The 6464-nt window shown below is 38.3% G+C and overlaps 1 long non-coding RNA gene across 1 annotated transcript; it reads left to right on the top strand.

Moving 5' to 3' along the window:
- Nucleotides 1–1770: 1770 nt before the first annotated feature.
- On the top strand, nucleotides 1771–2848 carry LOC144654836 (uncharacterized). Its single transcript, XR_013571004.1, has 2 exons — nucleotides 1771–2199; nucleotides 2494–2848. It is a non-coding gene; the product is annotated as an uncharacterized LOC144654836 (long non-coding RNA).
- Nucleotides 2849–6464: the final 3616 nt, after the last annotated feature.

The following is a 6464-nucleotide window of genomic DNA, read 5'->3' as shown; positions in this document are numbered from 1 at the left end:
TTATCAAGAACGTTGAAGCAATAAGTGAATTTTAGCTTCAGCAAACAATCAATTAAAACCTTTTAACACCGCGCCATGTCGTCGCCGCCGAGAGGCGAACTGTCCTATTGGTTCCACGTGACCCTGACACAGTACAAATATTGTCAGGTGTCCATCACAACACAAGCACTGGAATGGGTTCCTTTAGCTAAAAGTCTGCTCTCCGGCCTGCGTCCAAACTTAAACCTTCCAAAAAGCGCAAGTCTGCGCCGAAAAGCATACAAAAAGCACCGTATTTAATGCTGTTTTAATTACAGGGTACTTTTTTCCAGATAACCTTCTTAGGTCCCGCGTTTTCCTGCCGTTTTTCGCAATCAATTAACACTTATACGCGTCCAAATAGATTTGCGTCCAAACACTTATATGTGTGTAAGGTTTAAAAAACTTACAGATATTTTAATTCCTTGTGCTAGGATGGCAGCTTCAACGTTTTTTAACATTTGAAAATTCATTTCAGTGACACAAAGGACGTGAATATTGAGAGCATAATTCTGCTGTACAGTTTGACGTGTCTTTCACACTTCTGAAAGGAAATGCGAATTTCCCTGGAATATTTGCATCGCGGAATAATAAATCTAAAGCTAAAAGAAAACGAGACTGAAAGTACTGTTCAAAAGACACTACGTTTCCTACGAAAAAAATTCCGCTGACTATTAACATCAGGGAGTTTACCTGTTAAGTTCTGAGCAAGATTGTTATCAGGAGTTTCTTGTAAGAGAACTCGAAATTTCAAATCTACGTTATCAACAAATACGTAAAAATTGAGGGGCATAAGCGGGCTTTTCTTGTGAACTAGATTACTACAGAAGTGGCCTTTTGATCATAGATCCTTGGCGCCAGAAAGTCAACTTTCAGAACTCATCCTTTTAGAAGACATCTTTCCAGTGTCGATGAAATGATTAGGCGTTAAATTGGGGGCTTTTCCTGGTGCGGCGTTAAAAAAAATTGAGTTCATCAGGGTGGCTTTTTTTCTTGGTAAAACAGATCTCTTTTATACATCTAACCGCTATATTTTAGAATGTACAGAAGCCATTTCAGTGCAGGATGGTAAGCCATTTCAGTGCAGGGAGAGAAACCATTTGAATGCATAAAACCAATGAAGGTGAAACCATACTCCTCACAGCGGAAAAGTAAACACTCTAATTCTATGTAAGTGTAGGATTGTAAACGTTAGGATGTTGTGAATTTGTTGTACCGAAAGCATTAAAAGCTTATCTTTCAGCTTATCCATCAATTTACTTCTTCAAGCTTTTAGCAGACAATTGAAGCAGCGCGGTCTCTGGAATTTGGGGCAATTCGCGTTTGATAAATGGACCCATGTTATCGTGCCATCAAAAAGCCCCGGCACTCCCACTTGAAGAGATTACAACTCATCTTTTAAATTTATCTTCTGTGGTTGCTGCGTTTACTCCTTTTTATCACACCACAAAACCAGAAAACAAAAGGACTCTCGTTCGATCTCATTATCCCTACGTGCTTCACTTGAGTTTCGAAACTATCTGTACATTTCCTCTGTATTATTATTAATCAACATTTCCTGTGAAAACAATTTGGAGGATTTAGCGACAAGAAGTATTTCCTGTTGTTTTGGCTAGTCGTTCTGTTTGTCGATGACAGCATTCTTTAAAGATGATTTGTCTGTTAATGATTCTACATTAGCGCCAACAAGCTCTTCGTTTATCACGTAGACATTCTCTTCATCTTTTCCCACGCCTAAAAGAAAACAAACTTGGAATGATCATCTTGTTTGATGTTTACCGACTTTAAGTGAAATAATTTTTTGGATCCTACCTAAATTATAATCACTAAGTGAGCCATCGAACACTGATGTCTCAAGTCTAAATAAGGGAAAAGCTACGCAAAGTCAGGCTGCTTGGCATATGAATGAACCTTGTACAAGCAAATGTTTATGTTTTCTCTGATCTGATGATAAAAAGCATATTTCATCAGGCTTCTACAGCGTAACTGATATTCTGGCATTTTTATTCTCCATCTAAAAAATTATCATGAAAAGAAAAAAGTTCCATCTGACAAGCGTCAACAACTTCAGTTCAAGGTGTAACATCATAAAGAGCAGAGCGCTGAACAAAAATCATCCCCACACTATCCGGCTTTGTAATTGGGGCGTAATGTAAAAAATACTAGCCGTCGAAAAGATTGGTAGGTTAATAGCGAAGTCGCATCAATCATGTTTTTTTAAAGTCGAGTATTTGTCAGCGTGCTTCATTCTTTGTAGTGAAGAGCATTTTCACCCCGACGCCCAAATGATGACGATGACATTCGGAACGTGATCTCACGACATCACACGTATGATTTCACGAGGACGTGTGTAAGCGCTAATGCGCTTTATGCTCTCCGTGATGACATCCAGGCTTCGCCAAAACCTTCAAGAAATATTTTTTTCAACCGGTTTTGAATCCCTGATATCTCGTGACATTGGTGTTTCTTTTTCAGTCGTCACTGACCATCTGGCCAGCTGAGAGAAGTTTTATAAGTGTTGTAAAAGGAGAAGTCAAGAGTAGACAGAATATTGCATTGCTAATCGACTTGAGGAAGATGCGCGTTTTGGAAGGAAAATGGCGATAAACACCGCATTGCCGAGTCTGCTGGCGCGGCATACATCCATCGTGCCCCATGCTACATACTACGCGATCGGTCGTGCATTGAAGCCAAAATTGAAGCCAACACGTGCAACGACATATAAGGAGCACAGTTTAATAGTTAACATGAGGTGCCGATTTTATACTCAACCGCCGATGTAGTGATTTTACAGGGACACTCCGTGAAATGCAGCGAGACAGTGAGTAGAGACAAAACAAAAGGGAAGAAAGACTATTGTTCTATCTCTTTACAAAATATCGTTATCTGTTGGAAAGTGTCAGATAAGATCTCAGAATAAATTTATCATGGAAGAATTGGTCGGTTTATATGGTTCTTTGTGAGTTGTTCGGCTGCTTACAAAAGGCTTTCGGACTCAAAATGTTTTAAATTTCTTTTTTTATTGTAAAATTATAGATATGAATACTTTCTAACCAAAAAAAACATAAAGTTTTTTTCTTTTCGTACCTGTTTTTTTCTTTTTCTTACAAACAAAAGAAAATGTTTTGTATTTTAAACCTGTCATCGCTCGTTATATTTCCATCGTTAAACAGCGCACCATGTCAAATCGAACGCGATTATGTTTCGCCACTTTTTGCCTAAAGTTTTCCACCAAATAAATTTGTTTTTAATGGTGCATTGATGTGAATATTGTTAAACTGCCATTTCTTCAGTATTCATGTAATGCCTGATAAAAAAGAAAAGAGGGAAGGACCAAAATGTATTTTACATTTGCCACGAATAGAATAAATTTTGGAAACAATACATTTGTGCTCAGAGTGATTTGAACAGTGAATGATTGTTTTGAGTGAAAAGCAGTAACAATTGTAATGTAAATCAAACATTGACTCATCGACTGATGTTCTAGAAATGTTTTAGTAAAAAAGAATCGAAGAGAGAAAGAGTCTTTCTATAACATTTTATCGTTGCCTACAATCTGGTACAGGGGCAAAAAATTATACCACAAAATGTGGAAATAAATGTTACAAATGTTGCATTCATTATTTCAGTTTGACTTTAAAACTACCCGGTACACAGAAAATGGAAATTTACTTAGTAAAAAAATACTGCTACATCAGTGTTTGTGCTATTATAAAATGAAATGTGTTGAGCTGCTGTAGAACACAGTGACACTTTTAATTTTTCGCCATCAACTAGCTAGAAAAATGACATTGCCGCTTTTATAAAGTCTTAAATCATCAAAAGCCAACATAAGGAACGTTTTGAAACTTGAGGTTTACGCTTTTGTTGGCATATATGCATATAAAATAAATTCTTTTCGAACTATAATTTTTCCCCGGCAGCCTTGACCACAATAGGTGTATCCAATTTTCACTTGCATCCTTATTCCCCAAATCTTTTTTTGCGTTCACTCATTAATACACGGTACTGCAAAAAGCAATTGCCGAAAAGCAATTGTCTACAGGCTTAAAAATAATACATGCACTAAGCGGAACAAAATACGACATCGCCCAGCATTTAAAGTACGTCAGGTCTTCAGGGATCTAGAACTGTCATTTTATATTAGAAAAAAGTTTATAAAACTAACATATGTTTGCTTTACAGTGCAGTTTGCATATACATCTATGCTGCTTTTAGCAGTAACGAAACTCAAGAAGTGCAAATTTTCGGCAACAGGCTGAATCGTTTTTATTCCCACGGTTAATTTCAGCCATTAAAGAACATGCCGTGTTTACAAATAAAACATCAAGTGTTAAAATGAATAAGTATTGGAATTAAATAACATAATGGAAAGAACAATGTACATGAAAACATTCTTGGCGTATTACCCGAATTAATTAGCCTACAATGGTTGTTATTGATTTCAATAGAAATGAAAACATTCTCTGATGTTCTTAAACGGAATGATAACAGAATGGCGTAATCTCGTGGGAAAAAATCTTCCTATATAATGGTGGAACGATAAAAGCTAGCAATGTCCAAAATAACTCTGACTCACAGTAAAATTTTCCGTTTTAGCCGCGTGTGATTCTACAGGCGTGGTCATGTTATGAGTTTAGAATAATGGTTGACACTCCATCTTGAAAACACGCCTATCAATAGACCCCGTGCGACGTGCGGGAACCTGGGTGTTAGCTTTACTAGCACAGACAAAAATCGATAAGTGTGTTTTAATTCCTTCTTAAAAACTGGTGACCCTTCCCCCACAAAAAATCTACCCATAGTTTCTAACGATTAGGTCCGTTTAATTCCTGTAGGAGTACGTGCTTAAAGGTTTTTCCTCTCTACCCAGGCGATTTAGCTAACAGTCCATCACGAGATCGGAACATGTACGCTAAGCGTATTCATCATCATTTTTACACTCTACAAGGTAAACGTGGGGGAGGGAATTAAAAAAGACCATCTGCGTAGGAGGCTTTTCACCAGGCCAAGGTGTAAAAAGTTTTATTACCCCCTTGGGTGGAATAAAACTCACAAGGGAATTTTGCATTAGGGCGGATCAGATAGGGGGGGGGGGAGGGGGGCAATAGTAACTTACTGGATTTCATCAGATTTTTTTGTACAAACAGCAGTGAGGTGAAGCCGCATCTTGGCGTAAATCAGGATCAGCAATGTTAAATAAAACGTTAAACCAAATGCAAGGCTGGTCGGACAAATAAAAAGGGCGAAATGAAGTTTATTGCCCAATATTTCTGCTACATAAAACTAACCTTCTTCGGGAGCTGAAAAACCTGAATCACTTAGCTTTAGTGATCTTTAGTCACTAAGGTCACTAAGCTACTAAGCTTTTCCAGCGCATGAACAAGGTTGGTTTTGTCTAGCCGAAATATTGGGCAATAAAATTTATTTAGCCTTTTTAGCTGTCCAATCAGCCTTGCATTTGGTACGCTCCAGATCTCTTGAGGACGAAGCCCAAGCTTCGTCCTCAAGAGATATGGAAGATTAATTTACTTTACTTAGAGATTACTTTATTTTCCTATACTATTATAAAAGAAGACTAAGTGAGACGATTCCAGTTTTAGATCCTTTATTACATTCAGATTCGGGTCAGGTAGGAGCCCTCGTATAAATGACCCGCTACGCTTTGAGAGAACAATAGAACAAACAACAAGGTCCCCATAGCCCCCCAAAAGTAGCGCCTGCTAGCTTAAACGAGAGCTGCTGCACTACTGAGAGATTCAAGCCCCCCCCCCCTCCGGGGGGAGGGCACTTCCTATAAATTGGCTAATAGGGATGTGCCGCTGGATGGGGTCGCATTTTCACGACTGGACTGACTATAATGGGGTCGCCATTTCAAGCATATTTTATAGGGTGACTAGAATGGGGTCACCTTTTCCGGGATTTTGAGAGTACGAAAATCTGGCAAGTTGTGATTTATGAACGGAAATATTCGCCGAAAAAAATGTTACCGTATTTATTGCTGTTGTTCAATATTTGACAAACAGCTCCCAGAAAGTGACTAAGTTGGGGTCGTAAAAATTAAATTTACCCAAAAGTGACTAAGATGGGGTCTATAATTGGCCATAGAATAAGACTATAATGGGGTAGGGGTTCTGAGAGGCCAACGGCACATACCCAACAAAAATTTACCCAAGTACCCCCCCCCCCCGGGATTCAAGCATAGTGGTAGTAAACTTTTACTCGTACCTCCTTACTCAGCGACTTTTTGTCCAATGACAAGGCCATGGTCGAATAAGTTTAACGTCAATCGACAGACCAATGATATGTGGGACAAAAAATGAAAATAAAATGGGCCACCCTGTGTAAATAAAGTTTTACTTTACTTTACTTCACAAATACAATACAACCGAATGGTTTCCTTTTCCACCAGTATGCAAAATTCTAATGAATCACAAGACAATACC

This window comes from Oculina patagonica, chromosome 5 (assembly GCF_052425735.1).
Source record: "Oculina patagonica isolate OP01 chromosome 5, crgOcupat, whole genome shotgun sequence".
Classification (NCBI taxonomy): Eukaryota; Metazoa; Cnidaria; class Anthozoa; order Scleractinia; family Oculinidae; genus Oculina; species Oculina patagonica.
Note: the sequence above shows the minus strand (reverse complement) of the source record. Positions and strands in the feature narration are given on the sequence as shown.